The sequence below is a fragment of the Hyaena hyaena genome, unplaced genomic scaffold (genome assembly GCF_003009895.1).
Source record: "Hyaena hyaena isolate Hyena2069 unplaced genomic scaffold, ASM300989v1 scaffold_105, whole genome shotgun sequence".
Classification (NCBI taxonomy): domain Eukaryota; kingdom Metazoa; phylum Chordata; class Mammalia; order Carnivora; family Hyaenidae; genus Hyaena; species Hyaena hyaena.
The window spans coordinates 230,853-249,513 of record NW_024080737.1 but is presented as its reverse complement, the minus strand read 5'-3'; the positions used below and the strand labels follow the sequence as shown (position 1 = coordinate 249,513).

General features: G+C 41.1%; 1 non-coding gene across 1 annotated transcript; it reads left to right on the top strand.

Annotated features, from left to right (window-relative positions):
* The first annotated feature begins 18,366 nt into the window (after nt 1–18,366).
* TRNAQ-UUG lies at nt 18,367–18,450 on the top strand. Its single transcript has one exon. It is a non-coding gene; the product is annotated as a tRNA-Gln (tRNA).
* Nucleotides 18,451–18,661: the final 211 nt, after the last annotated feature.

The following is an 18,661-nucleotide window of genomic DNA, read 5'->3' as shown; positions in this document are numbered from 1 at the left end:
TTGTCTCCACTGCATTTCTATCTTTTAAAGTTTGTTTTGCTTTTAAGCTTGTGGTTTCATTATTTTTCTTTTAAAACTGAACTTATTTAGGGTTTAAGACCATTTTTCCCTGTGACGTTAGTTTCAAACTGGCTTTTTGTCTTGAATTATTTTCATGATGAATTTTGGTCATGGTGGGGTAGGCTGAATAAAGCCGTGAGTTAAGTACATTTCTCACCATTGAATCCACTTGAACAGCTTTGCATCAGCTTAATATTCTATAATATACAAACAGATGAAATATTTTCCCAGTTGTTTTCAGGTTTGATTACTTAAAAAAGTTTTAGAAATATTTTTAAAGGGGGATTAAAACCAATAATAGTGGTGGTCCTTAAGCATCAAATTAGAATTCTTGCTGAAAAGTTAACAAGTGATATAAATCAGTCTACTGTCTGATTGCACATCAAGTGATCAAGATCAACTTCCCCTTTGTGAAAATGCTAAAGGTGTTCTCATTGCACTTCTTTTCCTGTCCTTTGAAAATTTGAATGAAATATTATTTCAGTGACTAGATAAAAAGCTAGCTATACATGCACCTGTGTAATGCTCTAGAGTTACAAGGAAGCTTACTAGTTACTTGTCTAGTTGACCACAGAACTTCCAAAATTAGAGGGTGTCTCTGAAGATAGGATTCAAAGTTATTGATCTGCATTCTTTGCAAGGAAATGTATATTTTAGGGCTCTAAGTCAAAAGAATTTTGTCATTTTTTTCCACTATCAAATACAGTGCTAAATAATGTTGTCTATCCTATCTAGCTTCTAGTTTTCCGTCAAAAGTGAGATTTAAAGATCTGAATAGCTCTGGAACCCAAGGTGGCGAGCTTGCTAGGGGATAGGGGATAGGAGAAAAGTTTTGCTCCCTGTTCTCAAGTCTTTGGCAGAAATGCATTGGCTGTTCAGGAAGAATGTAGTAACAGAGAGGTAGTCTGATCCCTTTGCAAACCTTCTTCAGAACAAAAATTTGGGTCCACTATGTCTGTCAATAATAATTGTCTTAACTCGTTCAGGACATGGGAGATGAGATCCTTTCTTTCTTCCAGAAGAATTACAGAAAGCAAGTTAGCACATTCTAACAAAGAGCTCTGAGCAAGGTATTTGGCAGATATTACATTTCTCCTCCCTCAGTGTATTTATCTTCTGGAGAACAGTCACATAGATCTTCCTGTAACTTGCTTACAAACAGTGGTTATAGTCTATTAACTTCCTTTGTTCCCTGGGGAAGAGAAAAATAATTACATAGGTGTGTTAGATTGTCCTAAGGTTTTTGAGCATCTCTTCTAACATTCTACACCTTGATTGTATCAGTTGGTAACCAGCGTCTATGACAGTCGTTGGTGCATAAAAGATTCCCTTTTTTGATCTTTGGAAGTTAAATAAAGATGGATAGTTTTAAAGAAAGATGGATAGTTAAGTCAAGATTGCCTGTCTTGATAAGAAGCTCCCAAGTCCAATTAATGCAGAATTTCTATGCAAGACTACTTTCATCCCAGCTGTCTGGAGAGTACCATTACAGATTTCAGATTGCTCACGTTTATTCGATATATTTGCCTTGTTGTTGCTTTCACTTAATTCTCAACTTTAGAATATTTTTTTTGTATTTTCTATTCTTATTACAACAAATAGGATTCTTCTAATTGAGTCCAATTTAAATGGAGTCTGAAAACTGAGGCAAGTTCCAATTTACCACAGCATATTAAATTTAAAGCTCATGTCATGGCCTTAATAAGTCTTAACCTAAACACTGTATGTGATTTTTGAGCAACATCATTTCCTTCCACAAATTGGGTTTTACATTAATTGTAACCTCTTTTATGTCACTGTATGCCTTGCATTTGCAAGGTGCTGGCTGTAATATTACACAGATTATTTAAATTGACAAAGAGTGCTACAGTTTTTCAGTATTTACCAGGTAAATTATTTGGTGACTATTTGGTGCCCAAATTGGAAGCTCAATCATTTAAACACAAAACACTTAGTGGAAGTTTAGGCCCCTGTAACTGCTAGAGTCAAGCATTTAAATCACAGCTGCAATATGTTTTTGAACTTCATATCCCACCAAGTATTAGGGCAAAATAACTTTCTCAAAAGGCCAGGGTAGCTGTGCCTTGTATCCCTGACAAATGATGATCCTTTTTCTTCCTGAATATCTATGGAGACAAGAAGCTCACTGCTTCCCAAAGCAGGCATGAAGGGGCTGGATGCCACAAAAATGTGGTCATAGGGATTGATGGAACGATTGTACCATAAGAACAGAGAATCATGCTTGGAAGACTGAGGTCTTAAAGTTTAAACTTGACCAATTGAATTATTCTAGATAGTAACAGAATTTGAGCCACACACATTGGGTGATTGAAATGGGTGGAGTCTAATGATGTAACTGAAGTTCAAAAAGTCTTGGTGATGGGAGCCTCCCTGGTGAATAAGTCTCCCTTGTGGACTCAGGTTGTCCAGCTGATGGGAGAAGTAGTTGGAGTATAAAGGTATGGAAAAGAAACCTGGAGGTCAGTATAGCCATTAAAAAAAGCTGGGGTGTGGGGGAGGGCTGGGTGGCTTAATCAGTTAAGCATCCAACTTTTGATTTCAGCTCAGGTCATGATCTTACAGTTTGTGACTAGAACCATGCTTAGGAGGGGCACCTGGGTGGCTCAGTCAGTTGGGCGGCTGACTTTGGCTCAGGTCATGATCTCACGGTTTGTGGGTTCGAGCCCCGCATCAGGCTCTGTGCTGACAGCTAGCTCAGAGCCTGGAGCCTGTTTTAGATTCTGTGTCTCCCTCTCTCTCTGACCCTCCCCTGCTCACACTGTCTCTCTCTCTCAGAAATAAATAAAAAATAAAACGTTAAAAAATTAAAAAAAAAAAAAAAAGAACCATGCTTAGGATTCTTTCTCTCTCTTTCTCCATCTCTGTCTGCCCCTCCCTTGCTCACATGCGCACTATCTCTCTCTCAAAAATAGATAAATGAACATGTTTTTAAAAAGGGACAATAAAAGGGTCAGTAAAGTTGCTACTCCCACTGCTATTAGGATGATTTCATATTTCTCAGTCACCTATCTCTTCTGAGTCAGGATTGCTACAGTGGTTCTGTTTCCCGAATGGCATTCTTCTATCTGTACTTCAAGAACTGAAGGCTTTTCCAAGAATAACCAGTGTAACATGACTAGAAAAAAAGTCATGATGTACCTTTTCCACATTGACTTGGCAGTAAAACAGTTTCAGAGTGAGGGTTGATCTGCATAAGTTCTATTCACTCAGCCCCAGGAAAAAGAAAACAAAAAACAGTTCTCCTACAAAGGGATAGACTATCTTAGATTATCTTAGTGTCACAAGGCAGTGAACACTTTTTTAAAAGATTTTTTTTAAGTTTATTTATTTATTTTGAGGGAGAGAATGGATGCAGGTAATGGACAGAGAGAGAGAGAGAGAGAGGGAGACAGAGAATCCAAAGCAGGCTCTGCGCTGTCAGTACAGAGCTGGACTCAGGGCTCGAACTCATGAACAGTAAGATGATGACCTGAGCTGAAGTAGGATGCTTAACTGACTGAGCCACCTAGATGTCCCAAGGCAGTGAACATTTTTAAAAACTACATTATTTCGGGGGGAAAAAACAACTCATGGAACAGTAGAAAGGCTCCATGTAGTGGATATAATTTTAAAAAACAAAAGTTTGTCAATTATATGATCTATAGCCAATGATAGGCTTATGTGCATGATGTCTAATGCACAGTACCTGATATTCTCTAAATCTTGGACCAAGACTGATAAGAACAGTGTTGATTTTACTGCCATCTTTAAAGTTCCATCTTCTGCAATAACTGGGAGTTGGTTTGCTTTCTATTAACACTTAGTCATGTGCCAGGGTGCTCTCTCCTTATAAGGAAGTCTTACCTGTGTTTTAAACATACACAGGTAGAAATTCTTAAACTGTGGAATGTCAAGGCTGAGGTGCCTAGATCTGACTGAGGTTGAATTTCCAAGGTATCCAAACACCCTCAGCCTAAATTTGATTTTGGTGAGAATTACTGCCACATGAGGCAGTAATGCTTTCCAAATATTCCATGTGCTCCCCTACCTTTCCTCGCCTCCTTAGGTGGAGGTTGAAGTCATGTATCTGCTTTTGGCCAACAGGCAGTGAAAAGAAAAGATATATTTTTCTTTTAATCAGAGGCAATTAAGAAGAAGCGTGAGCTCTTCTCTCTTTCTCTCTCTTGCTCTGCTCCACACATCCTAGAAACCATGATGGAGGGAACCTGCATTTCTACGTCACCATGTGAAGGAAAATTTACCTCAGGGAATTGCTTGTCCTTATTGGTCTTTACATGAGCAAAGAAATAAATTACTGTTGTGTTAAGCCACTGAGATTTGGAGGTTTGGATTACTTTTTTGTTTAGAATAGTCCAGCTTACCCTGATTCATAAACTGCCCAACCAGAATTGTCTATTATGTGGGAGCTGAAGGCCCAAAAGGAGTATGATTTGGATCTCTTTAAGTCTCCTTTAGTATCTGGTTTCCTCTTATTCCAGTCCATCAGAAGATATACTGGCTACTACAGAATTGTTGCAGAAATTGGATATTTTTGACTAAAATGAAATTCTTGGCTCCTGTATTAGTTTTAGTTATCAATGTGATCTTATTACTCGGAAGCGAAGTTGACCATCAGAAAAGTGAGAAATTTAATTTTTGAGGAGGCTTCAGAGGAATGGAATAGATAATTAAATTGAGGCTACATGACTAAATCATTGCGAAGGCTTGTCTTGCCTATAAAAATGGTCAGTCTGTTTTTATTTTTAACAGAAAAGCTGGGACATTGAACAGAGATCCTTGCCTATCTTCAATTCTCCTTTTTGTGGTAACAGGGATTTGCTTTAGCCATCTGCATCTTCCCTCAGTAGAATAAGGTCCCTGTCTGTTCCTGAGGATTCAGGCCACAACAAGGCATTCCACCCTCACTTCCCCCCCTATTGCCCATCAGACTATTTTGCGTATTCTCTGCACCCATGTGTTATGATCTTGGTTGTTTATTCATTTCTTTAATGGAAGTAAGCTCCTTAAGCATGTTGTTTATTTGTTTTTGTTGGTTGTGTTAGTACAGAGCTGAGCACATGGTAGGGTGGCACCCCCCATATATTTACTGACCCAGTGGTGGATTGTGATTATGATTAGCCTTGGGCTGCATTCCTTTGTTGTTTAGTCATCCATGACTTTCTAAAGGAGGAGAAAACCTAGAGCCATTATTCATATTTATTTACTAATTTAATGACACATAAACTAAACAGTTCTGATGTTGGTTTCCTTCAATAATGAGCATATATTCGATTCACTATTAGAATTAGTTTGACCATGATCCCTTGGAAGTGAGTCCTGGAGAACAAGTTTTTAACAACAGCAACCAGCATATGTATCTAGTGCTTCTTAGGTGTCAGGCATTTTTCTAAATTCTTTATTTGGATGGTCTCATTTAATTTTCACAACATCTTTGGCCATAGGTACTACTGTTTTCTCATTTTCTAGAGTGAGAAATTTGCATAGAAAGGCTAAGTGACTTGCTTAGAGCCACCCAGGATACAAACCCAGGTAATCAGACTCCAGAATCTTTGGAATGGTCATGGATGGAAGGGGTCTGTCTCTCAAACATTCTCAGAATCGAAGTGGTTCTTAATAGCTCCTCTAAAACATCACTGCCCAAGTACTTCATGCTTCTCCTGGAACACTTTCAATGATAAACTACTTACAACCTTATGAAGTAGAACATCCCATCTTCTGACCTAGTTCATATTTTTGGAAAGCTTTTCCTAAATATTTAACTGAGAGCTTTTCTTCTCCACTTTCTTATTTGTTCCCTTTGGTGCATGAAACAATTCTAGTCTTTCCTTCACCTGAAAGTCCTCCTGACACAGGACATGGTCTGTCATAAGCCTCCTGAGTTTTCTCTTCCCCATGTTGTACATACCCAGCCTCCTGATTATTTAAGGATTTGTTTAAACCTTATAAGACATGATTTCACATGTATTCATCCTGGCCTCTGTTGTCTGAATGCATTCCATGTTCTGCAAATTTGTTTTTCAACTTGAAGCTCTTCTTCAATTAAACCTTGTGATTGAACTGCATGAATCATGATATCCTCCTATCTAGTCCTTTAAACTTCTTTACCTTTGGCTTTGGTAATAATATCTGAATATTTTTTCTTTTTTTTTTTTTTAAGTTTATTGATTTTTTTTGAGAGAGAGAACAAGCAGGGTAAGGGACAGAGTGAGAGAGGAGAGAGAAAGAATCCCAAACAGATTGCAGTATCAATGCAGAGCCCAGTTTAGGGGCTGGAACTCACAAATCGTGAGATATGACCTGAGCTGGAATCAAGAGTTGCATACTTAACCGACTGAGCCGCCCAGGCACCCCTGAATGTTTTTTCTTTATTTACTAATATGATGCCAAAGTTAGGCCTTTTTAGGTTTTTGGAAGCAAAGATAAGCTCAAGAGATAGAGATTTGTAGCAAAGCCACATGGGGAAATAAGGGAGCCTTAGGGCCACACTGAGGCCACAGCAGCAGCTCTGGGGCACGACAGGAATTTCAGTAGATGTCCCCTCAGAAATGGGTTCCGTGTGTTCCCTCTCTGCTGCCTGGTCACTACTGGGACTCAGCCAGTCTCCCACTTTGCACCTGTTGCTCCTGACTTCTGGCTGTTTCATATTCTCTTTTCGCCTATTCCGGCTTCTGTTGCTTTCGGGCTTCTTCCTGCTCCTTCTCTATGTATGTTTTTCAGATTCACATTAAGATATTTAGACTGGAAAATATGTAGGCTTCTCTCCCCACTCCTACCTACCCTGAATTTCAAGGTAAATGCCATGTGAAGTTTTATGATAAATATAAACAAGTCCAGAAAACGTTCTGATTTTTTCCCGTTATGATTATTTTAATGCTTTTCAAAATAAAACAAATATCAGTTATTTCCATAATACTTCCTTTGGCACTCTGGTGATTAGATATGAACTTTGCCTATTCGGCAATCAGAATGTTTTTATTACCCCTTACAAACTGCTAATTCTTTTTTTTTTTTTTTTAATGCCAGCTTCTCAAACAGTCTAAGCAATGAGATCTGCTCAGCTCAATTAGATCACAATTGTGCCTGTTTGGCAGGATCTGTGAGCCAGGCTGCTCTTTAATCAGGCATGCCTTCTTGGTGCAACCAGCTGTAACCAGGATTTCAGGGTTATGTGGTACAAATAGCCCCTAGGTAGGTGTGGCTGAAGTCCTGAGTGGGTGAGGAGTCTGGTAGGCAGATTGCTTAGCCATTTGTACATACATATATGTGTACAAACCGTTGGAAGACTTGCTTACTGCCACATGCTACACCATGATTAATTCCTCCACCTTGAAATGTGGTGTCCTCAGCGAAGTACAAACTAACTCATGTTGCCAACCTTCCCAGAGGACCCTGGTCTTCACAAACCAGGTCTCTGGGCTGGGCGAGACACAGGGCTCTGGCCAGACCACTCTAGGGTGTGCAGGTGGCAACGGACAGGGAAAAACCATCTGGCTCTCCACCTACAAGAGACCTCTGCCCTGCATTTGGCTCAACTTGAGTATGGGAAATACACCAGCTAGCAACCTTTGGAGGGTGCTGGGATTTCTACCACCCTATTAAGGATTTCAATGATACCAGTTTAGAATGTAAGTTTTTGCTCTAACCTTATTGTTTTTCCAAGGAAGTGAGGTTCAAGTATAGAAATAGCACCTGTAAAAGCAGACAGAAACACAGGCAGACCCCAGAGAGCCATCTGCTGGACTCTAATCTACCCTGATGCTCTCTCAGGCTCATCTGTAGGGTCCCTTTGGTGGCCATATTTGAGCTGTCTAGAAGGCTTCTTCTTGGCCCTGGGGTCCTCCCTTCTCCTTATACTATGCCTGTGACAGCTGATGTTTGTTCCAGGGCAGCCTGTCAAGTCGCCCAATAGCAGAGAGCTTATTTCCAGACATGCAAAGAGGCTGGCAGATTGGGGAGAAAATGTGGGTTGTTTTCATTTTCATGCCCAGGAGTAATTGCACGGAAAGGCGATGCCCTGGGCATTTTTGCCACCAGCAGCAGATGTCACCACTTGTGGGGGAAAAGTGCAGCCTCTCCTCTCCTCCTCACTTCCCTTTTCCTGGTAAAGCCCAAGGGAATAAAATTAAATCAAGCATTACTATTTTTTACATTGAAAATGCTCTTGAGTTTGAATTATGGATTCAAATGGCTCTTAAAGAGAGCACCCGAGGGGCTCTGAATGCTGCCAGATGGCAGGAGAGCCATGAAGGGGAGCCAGCAGCGGCTGCCTCCAATAGAGATAACACCACAGGAGGCTCCTTTCTCTTCCATACTGTGCAAAACCAGCCACACAGCTCTCCAGTTCAAGGTTTTCCTCACCTTACAAAAATTGTTTTCTGTGTTCGGTGGAATTCCTTGCCCAGGGTTGACTCAGAGATCTCATTAGGCCTTTTGGGTAGCTGGACCTCAGTTGTGAGCCACATGCAAGGCTGCTGGTGTCCAGCCAGCTAATTCAGGTCTGTGACTTGTATCTTGCAACATCCACCAGGCCTTGGAGACACTTGATCTGGCACCTGGGGAAGACTGGAGAAGCTCCCGGTCTATAAAAGCCTGTGGGGATGGTAGGAAGGAAATGCACAGAGTGAGAAGAGAGAATCTGCCAGAAATTAAAGGCAGATAAATCTGCTCTTCAGAGTAGCCAAGGCTCTTTGGAGATGCGGATGGGGCTTGGTTCTGTTGCCCATTCCCAAAGAATCTGAACTAAACTGAAATCTTTTTCAGGCTCCTCTCAGTCTTACAGTTGTTCAGAATGTCTCAGTCTTCCTCAGCATCCACTAGACATCTGTGCATCCACTCATCCACACTCCCATCCAACAAAGAAGGATCTTCTACTGCTGCTGATTCTATGATGCTGTGTGCTGGATGACAACGCTGAACAAATCACGGGAGCTATTATCTAGGATGAGGCTCCCACACATGGCTGCTCTCTGAATCCTCCTAGGAGCTTTTAGAAACAGCATCCCTGCTTTCACCCCAGACCTATCGAGTCTGTATCTCTGGGTGTGAGGAGGCCTGGAAATCTCATTTTCAAAGCTCTCCAGGTGATTTTGATGTTCACTTGAGTTTGAGAACCACCTAGGGGGTAAGCAGCTACAGTCAGGAGGTGAGACATATGCTAGAAAATCAGTTGCAAGTGTCAGCGAAACCCCTGAACAACTTTCTCTGAAAGCTCACTCCATTCTGGAGGAGTGGGGAAAGGGAACCAGAGGAGGTGACATGGAGCAGGCTTTTGAAGGGTGAGCAGTTTTACAAGCAAGATATTGGTGCAAGAAGATTCTAGCCATTAGAAATGGCAATCACAAAAGCATGGAAGTGTTCAAAGAATTATGGGGAGTTCAGTGTTGAGGGAGGATGGGGTACCCCTGGGGTACACAAGCAATGAGTCTGGTACTAGTGCACACAAAAAGTAGTTCATGTTTCAGGGGAAAGTTTTTGGCTTGAGTTTGGGTTTCTGTAAGATGATCTGCGGTGCTGTTCAAGAAAAAAAGTGAAATGCATTTAAATTCCAGGAAAACTGACTGGAGACATAATTTTGGAAACCAGAGCATATGGTTAGATAGGAAGGTGCCTGGGCATCTGTGTAGCAACCTCTGGAAGTAGCTGTGAGAGCTTCAGTGTGGACCCAGGATCCAGCCCAGATCCTAGAGGTAGTCTGGGAAACTCCAGGACTCTAAAACTCTAGAGCTTTCTTTGGACATAGCTTTTAGAAGACCCTCATGTCCAGACAGAGTCCTGTTGAGGCTGACTCTGCAGCGGGTGTGAGTAGTAGGGTTAAGTGCTTTTTAAATAGGACACCCTCTGTACGTTCAGCCAGCCAGGGCCATGAACGTGGTAAGGCCTTCCACGGAACCTCTCTACCCAGTCATTCTCCAACAGAGAGATGGTTGGGGCACAGTATCTGCTCGCTCCTTTATCTAGCAAGCATGTACTGAGCATCTCTTGTGTGCCAGGGACTGTGTGTGTCTTGGGATACGAGGTTGAATGACCACAGCTCCCTAGGTGTGTGTCTGCTTTTGCCATTGATATTATTGACAAAACTTTATGTCCCCCTCTTTATTTTTCTTTCTTTCTGAGTGAAACAGGGTAAATATGCTGCCACTTCTTACTGAAAAATTGCTATGGGTTGAGTAAACTCAAATGAACAAGGAAAATCAGAAGAATCCATCTTTGCTTACTCTGTTCTCCAACAAAGCAGTTTAATGTTGTATTTAGTGTATAAGTCATTCCCCAGGAGAGCTCCACTTGAGAACAATCAGTGGAATGAAGTCCCTAGTTCTGAATTGTCTTTTAGGATAACAAAAGCTTTGGGTGAATAATGGTAATGATAATGATGATGATGATGATGATGATAATAATAAGATGTGCTGGAAGATGCCTTTTGTTAAAAGAGGGAAAAAATTGCAGCCATTTTTTAATGCTATGTCTGGTCTCTATACAAAAACCTGTCAGCTTCATGCTGTTTTCAGTCAATTTCACAGTGGGGGAGAGAAATGCCAATGGCTTAGGAGAAACAAGTTCAAAGTAGGTAACACAATTGTTGAAAACAGTTCCTCAAAAGGAGAGCTTTATTGTTGTAGCTGAAAGCAAATAGAAATCTAGGTACATATATGGAGGGTGGTTTCTAGCTGATGGTTATGGGAAGTACAGACGCAGGGAGGGTTGGGAGGCTGCTTTTTTGGAGCAAACAGGGAACTTTGTGCACCCACATTGACTCTAAGTTTGCATGTAAGAGTGCAGGGGTTGCTATCCTTCTCCAGAGTCCTCACTCTGGGCTGAGGGCGGGATGTGTTGAGCAGGAGCTCCAGGATTTTCAGTCTCAGCTTGCTTCTACTCAGGATCCATGGCAGATCTCAATGAATATTAACTGAGTAAATAATATGCTTGTATTTTATTATATTAATATTAACAAATGTTCTAAGACGGTGATGGATAGAGAAGTATGGTCAGTATGCTCACTCTCCCAGAGTTCAGACTACTGGCATAAGACCTAGGATGAAGTTAATAGAATTATTCTTCCTCATTTCTGTGTCAAGATGTTTTTAGAGGAGAGGAAAGTTTATGTTAGTAAGGTGACGCTTATTACCAGTAGGCATGCCTTGGACTTCACCAAAGGAATGTCCCTAATGGAATGGTACAGAGAGAACTTGAGACCACACAGTTTGGCCTAAATGCTGGAGCAGGGGCAGCTGTTTGGATTCGACAACAGGCTACATTAAGATCTGAGATGGGTGTGGCAGGGTGAATGGCAAAGGAGACACAAGGTAGCTATGGGAGAGGATGAGATGTCTGTGGGAGAGTCAACTTCTCTGACTCCGTGCCTTAGAAAGAGAAGTAGGCTGGAGATAGTAAAACTATGAATAAATGAAAACAGGACTCTTTCCCGGCCACTGAACATTTGGACCATTGCTGCTTCTGGGAGTCCCTTTCTGATCCACACCATAGGTGTGAAACACGGTGTTTTCATCAACCAACGTGTGCCGCTCTTTAAAGTCTGTTGAATTATGCTAACAACCCAAGTGTTATTTATTGTGTTCTTTCCCAGCTCTTTTCCTTATACACATGTCCAGAGACAGCTCCCAATTGGTCCAAATGGTCATTTGGGTCATATGTGGCCCAGCTGACACTGCAACTGTCACCGCATGCCATCCTTCACTGTTTACTAGAATGCCTTTCATTCCCAGTGGCCAAAATGTTTGTGACTGCCATATGGTACCCACTTTCCTTATCTTATGGGATCCTGGCAGCCTACCGTCTCCAGCCTTTTCTGGGTCCTGCTTTTATCTGACAAAGCTGTTCATTCACATACAAAAGTTAGTGATTTGTCTGGGTAACTGTAGGGTGCAGTGTAGTAGCTCCTTCTCCATAGCATGTGCATAGGATATTCTACCAATTTTTCCTACACTTTGATTTATTCCAGGTAATATCTGTTTAATCTGTATGGTTCCAGAAATCAGTCTGTAACACCCTAAAGTACAAATATCTTGCTTTAGTCATTTTCCTATTTTTTGATAATTATATCTCCATGCCAAATAATGCTGAGATAAACATGTGTAATCTACCTCCTTTCTTTAAAAACAAGTGTATTCATTTGTTTTGAGAGAGAGAGAGAGCGAGCGAGCGTGCAGAGAGAGAGGGAGAGAAAGAAACCCAAGCAGGCTCTGCACTGTCAGCACAGAGCCCATTGTGGGGCTCCATCTCATGAACTGTGAGATTATGACCTGAGCCAAAATCAAGAACCAGATGCTTAACCAACTGAGCCACCCAGGGACCCCTACCATCCTTTATTTTGGATGATTTTTCTTAATTAATTAACCTTTATTTTTAAGGTTAACTCCTATGAATGGGATCATGAATCAAGAATTTAAATTATATTGGCTTTTACAAAGATATTATGGTTACTTGGACATGTCCATAGCTTACTGGACTGGAGCAAACCATCATGATAGATATCTTGAAATATTTCCATTTTGTCAGGTAGGTAGTGCTATTTCCCATGTTCATCTGTATGTGTGTCAGAGTGAAGAGGTGACGACCCTTGACGTAGACCTGCTTTGTGGACCTTTTCAACACAGTTCTGTGAAAATAGAGCTGAGCATGGAGAATATTGTGTGACTAAAAAATACTGTACCCTGTGATTTATTTTAGCACATTTGAATCTTTATTTGTGATGGTTACTATAGTCTCAGTGGATTGCCTGGACTACTTTCCTGCTATTGTTTTAAAGAAATTTTTCTCCAGATATAGTACTGAGTGAAGTAATTTGCTTGAGTATAATGTCAAATTACCCGCACACAGCCTAGGTAGAGAAATCTCCTTGTCGATTTCCTGAGTGGACAGTGTGAGCGCACCTCACGTGGTGTCAAGTGGGTCCTGTGGGGCCGTGGAAGGTCACAGCAGCAGCAGAGGCTCCTTAGCTGAGAACAGCAGTAAAGAGACTTCGACTCCAGGAAAACCCGAGAGAAGGAAAAGTGTTGGCAAAGCTGGGAAGTCATTGCCCAGGAAACTAGACGCTTCTGGAATAGAGCCACGTCTACAGTGACAAAATTGCCACAGAGTTAGATAGACCCTCTCTTGTTTTACTTGTGAAAAAGCTGGTCAGCAAGAAGCCCTGAGCAAAAGGCAGTGTCATCCTGGAGGCACTCTACTCACTTAAGGATTGACCTTCTGCCCCTTTCCCCCCGCTTCCTTCATCTACTGACTTTTAGAAATAGAAATGAAAGCTCTGGGGCGCCTGGATGGCTCATTTGGTTGAGCATCCAACTTTGGCTCAGGTCATGATCTCGAGGTTTGTGAGTTGGAGCCCCACATCGGGCTCGTTGCTGACAGCGTAGAACTTGCTTCATGTCTTCTGTCCCCTTCTCTCTCTGCCCCTCCCCCCTCATGCCCTCTTTCTCTCTCAAAAATAACTAAACATAAAACAACAACAACAGCTAAAACCATGGTCCATTTAGTTAACAGATTATATTTATTAGAAGTATTCAAATAAACATTACAGGCAAATGTCCAAGGTTCAGGGGTAAGAATTTTGAATTTTCCTCACATAGTGAAGAAAAGTAAACAAATGATACTTCCCACTTTGTTAGTTTATCTTGTTAATCACAAATTGCAAAATCTCTCACTACATCTGTATCATTAATGAGAGAGAAAACCTCCTGTATTAGTTTGTGAGGGCTGCCAAAACCAAGTCCCAGAGACTGGGCAGCTTACATAACAGAAATTGATTTTCTCACAGTTCTGGAGATCAGGAGTTAAAGATCAAGCTGTCAGTGGGATTGGTTTCTTTTGAGGCCTCTCTCCTCGGCTTGTACATGGCTGTTTTCTCCCTGTGTCTTCACATGGTGTTTCGTGTGTGTGTGTGTGTGTGTGTGTCTAGGTCCTAATCTGTTTTTATAAGGACAGCAGTTGAGCTGGAGTAGAGCCTGCCTTAATGACCTTATTTTACCTTACTTGCCTCTTTAAAGACCCTATCTCCAGATACAGTTACATTCTGAGGTGCTGGGATTAGCATGGATTTTGATAGCATGAATTTTGAGGGGACACAATTTAGCACGCTTTCTTCATGAGAGCTTTGGAGAACATTCTAAAAGTGTGCAGATTTTCTGTGATTAAAAAGTAGATCTAAAACATTTTAAGTTCCTACCAAATATGTGCCCAAAACTTCACAAGGTCCAATGTAGGACTCAAGGGAAGGAATTGGAGTCCTTTTCAAAGTAAGATTGAAATGAGTTTGAAAACAGAAAGAACTTTAAAAATGTGAAAGTTAAAAGGATAGTTTATAGCAGTTTGCTCAGATGAATATTAATTGTAAAAGAGAAGAGAGTCACGGGAGTTAGAATTTTCAAGGTGGGATTTATGGAGGAGGTGGATTTTTAGCAAGAACAGAGTGGGGATGGGGAGGTATGCTGGTGCCTGGGTGGCTCAGCCTGTTAAGTGTCCAACTCTTGATTTTGACTCAGGTCATGATCCCATGCTTTGTGATTTTGAGCCCCACATTGGGCTCTTCACACAGTATGGAGACTGCTTGGGATTCAGTCTCTCTCTCTCTCTCTCTCTCTTTCTCTCCCCCTTCCTCCCTCCCTCCCCTGTCCTGCACATGTTCTCTCTCTCTAAAAATAAATAAGCAAATTAAAAAAAAAGAATAACACAGATAATATGCTGTCTCTCCCTCAATCTCCTTTTTTCTCAAGCTCTACCAATTCCACACCTGTGTATGCCATCTTTTGATGGCTTAATTAGCACAAAAAGTTTAGGGTCTGGTTGTTCCTGTTCCTCCATTAGAGTAGGAGGGAAGTTTAGGTGTCCTTTCCCTTCCTCCCCTTCCTCTTCTTGTTAACTGTATTTTCCTTAGTTCTTTTTCTTTCTATAAAAAATAGCACAGTACTCACTACTGAAAACTGTTATATCTAGGATTATATACATTAATCTCAGGGTGCCTGGCTGGCTCAGTCAGTGGGGTGTGTAACTTTTGATCTCAAGGTTGTAGGTTTGAGCCCTACATTGGGTGTAGAAATTACTTGTAAAATCTTTCAAAAAATATATATATACATTAATATCTCTTAGTGGAAGTGAAAATTATCTGCATACCTAATGCTTCTGGAGAGAAGTAGTGTGTCTGCCTTAAGTAAAAGTGGTTATTTTTCCCTGTATGAGAACACTCAGACTGAATGCCTAACAAGTGAGTTAGGAGTCAGAAAGAACACTCACATGTAAGTCAGAAATAATTATTTTCTGAATGTTAACTACTAATATTGGCTGTAAAATTGCACTAGGCTTTGGATGACAGCAAGCAAAATATGAATAGGAACATAAGCCAGAACCTTCAGTGAGCAAGAGGGCAACAGATAATGGGGGTTAGGGTATAAGCAGACTCTTCTTGGACTGATGTTATAATGCCGTTTCTGTGTTTCAAGGGGTTTCCAAGATCTAAGAAAAGTTTTATATATCTTCCAGTTCTGCTGACCAAACCTGATTTGCCTCTACTTAAGAAGCAGTTATCAGTATTAATTTTGGTCACTCATTTGGTGCTTTTGTCGCAAAGTAGATTCTATTCCCTGAAATACAATAATTTTCCTCTCCAGCGTCTATCACATTATTCCTACCAACCAGGCCTCTGGCACATATAGGAGAAAGAATGAAAAGACAAAATTTCTGAATGCTACAATTGAAAAATTCTGGGGAAAAAAACCACTCCTGTGGGTGAATGTCTTTTGAGCACCTACTATGTGCTAGGCATTGTGCTTGGTGATACAGTTAGAAAGATGAAAAATGCATGATTCTACACACAGGAACTCACATTTTGGTGGAAGAGATGCTCAAACCTCTTAATATTATACAATGTCAACCAATTGTACTGTACTAGAAATACACACAAAGTGATGTAGAAACTCCAACTAGAAAGTAACTGACTGTAAGGAGTTAGTTACAGAATAGGTTACTATGCAGAACAGGTGAGGCTTGAGGCTGGGGACTTGAAGGGTAAATGGGAGTTTATCAGGTAGAGAACAGATGGAAAGATGTGACAAGCAGGTGACAACATAATGACAGCAGAGAGGTGTAAAGTGCATATGATCGGTACACGTTGTCATAGTGCAAAATGGAAGCAATTTAAATGCTCGACACCACAGGGAATGCCTAAGTACATTGCTAAATATTCATACAGTGGACTATTATGTAACCTTTGTAAATGATGTTTACAAAGACATTTTAATGTCGTGGGGAAGTGGTTATGCTATAATGTTAAGAGAAAAATAAGCGAATATGATTGTATGGAATAAGTTCATCTTTTATGTACATAAAAGTCTGAAAGAAAAATGTATATATCATTGTGTTTTGCTAGTTTGCAGGATTTGAATTCAGCTTTCAGGAGTTTATATTATTTTAATTGAAAAATAAGAAATCAGAAAAGTGCAGAGTGAAGACTAGAGTAGTTGGAGCTGAGGGCTGGGGGAGAGAGATGAGGCAGGCGGGCCACCCTACTGTGGTCACTTACTTATCCTGGAGCTCATAGGGAATTCGGGAACTCCAGTTTGTACTGAACACTAAACAGCCCTGTTAAGACAAAAAAATGCGTTATAAGGGGCATAATACTGAACTTTCATTGCTCGTAAATGTTTTGCTTTGAGTTGCAGTGGCATTGAATCCTGCTGGGTCCACAAATACTGTGGACCCGATTTTCTGTGCATTCTGTTGCCTCTTGATAAGCCCCACACAGCAGTTTTTCCATCTAGAACTGGAATAGATTACCGCTACTACTGTTGAACACTGGGAGAGCTAATTGGCTTGTGTTTACATAAATATATTTTTCCACTGTGTTTTTCTACCCATGCATAATTAAATTTGCACAAGTTAAATACGCATACACCCATGCTGTACTGGCTTTTCTGGAAGAGCTGTGTCCTCAGGAATAAGACTTCCAGGTTTGGAAGGGGACAGAAGGGCAAAGGCTTAAGATGTTTTTTGCCATTATGGAGTGTTTTGTGGCACACCCTGGGAATCTGGGGGTCAGTGGGGAAACCTTCAGTATTGAGGTTGGAAGTCCAAGGAGTTAAGGTAGGGGGACCTTAAGCTCACATACAGTTTACTTACTTCTCAGGTTTGTCTAGGGTTGGAATGAAAACTGCCACAAGGCTATATTGTTATTTAATATCAGTACATCTAACTTGTCAGGTTTTATTCAAGCCTGTGCAAAAACATAGTCTCTCTCTCTCTCATCTATCTATCTATCTATCTATCTATCTATCTATCTATCTATCTATCAAGGACGACAAATTCTGACATAAATAAATAAGAGTACGCCTTCTTTGTTTATAGAAAGTCTTTGTTACCTGAGGCCAGGCTTGACACAGTCAGTCTCAAAGGACAGAGTCTGCTACAGTGCCTTGGAAAGCAGCAGCTGTAGAGACACCGACCACATTTCCTCACTTCTGCCCTTTGTCCTCAGTGTGTGTACACAAGATTCCCTGAGAGAAAAGCCTTGTGGCAGAGCAGAGAGAGAGGTTTGACTTTGTGCTGATGGTTGAGGGAGGATTTCAGGGGCTTGAGCAATGAGTTTCTCTGGAACTAGTGTGTAGCAACCCAGAGCACACAATGGCCAGGAGCTGGTAAAGGCCAGGCTCTGCAAAGAAAAATTACCTACCTCACTATGACCCAATTAAATTTGGGAAAAGTTGAAACTGAAAAGAAATATTATCTGAATGAAAAATATGCTAGCTCAAAAAGTTCCCAGGACTTAACGAAAAAGTCTTAGCTAGTCAGTGCCCGAGCTGGGGCTAAGAGCTCTGTTCCCCAGGCCCCAGGACTGTACTTGAGAAGTCAGCACATCTTATTTTACTGTTGTTCCATGATTTCCATTGGTAACATGAGATTATCCTCACCTTTTCCTTTTAACACAATAGTACAAACATAGGTTTGAAATTTTTTCTCAATTTTGTCTCTAGGAAAGCTGATGGTGCCCTTTCTTTCAGAGTCTAGCTGTTGCAGCCTGACTGAGCAGACCAAAGTGGAAATGTGAGCAGAGCCTTTCCCAGACAGTTAGAATACATAATGAAGATGGAAATTTCCAAGATCTGAATCCCTAAACCTGGACTGATCTCCCTTGTCCTTGAAATGTATAAGTAAACCAGCAAGATGTAAAAGTTGCACCCAAATAAATACTCATTTTCCTTCTTGCATTCTGGATCCTACAGAGTATAACAGGTGGTGCTCTTTGCATTGGCTTTTGGATTTTAAAGTGTACATGTGCAGGGGGCCTGGGTGGCTCAGTTGGTTGAGCGTCTGACTTTGGCTCAGGTCATGATCTCACGGTTGTGGGTTCGAGCCCCATGTCGGGCTCTGTGCTGACAGCTCAGAGCCTGGAGCCTGCTTCAGATTCTGTGTCTCTCTCTTTCTCTGCCCTTCCCCCACCCACTCTTACTCTCTTTCTACCTCTCTCTCAAAAATAAATAAACATTAAAAAATTAAAAACAAAGTGTATGTGTATACAGTGTGCACTGTGTGCAAGTGTGTGCATGAAAGTGTGGATGTGTGTGTGAGTGTGCGAGGA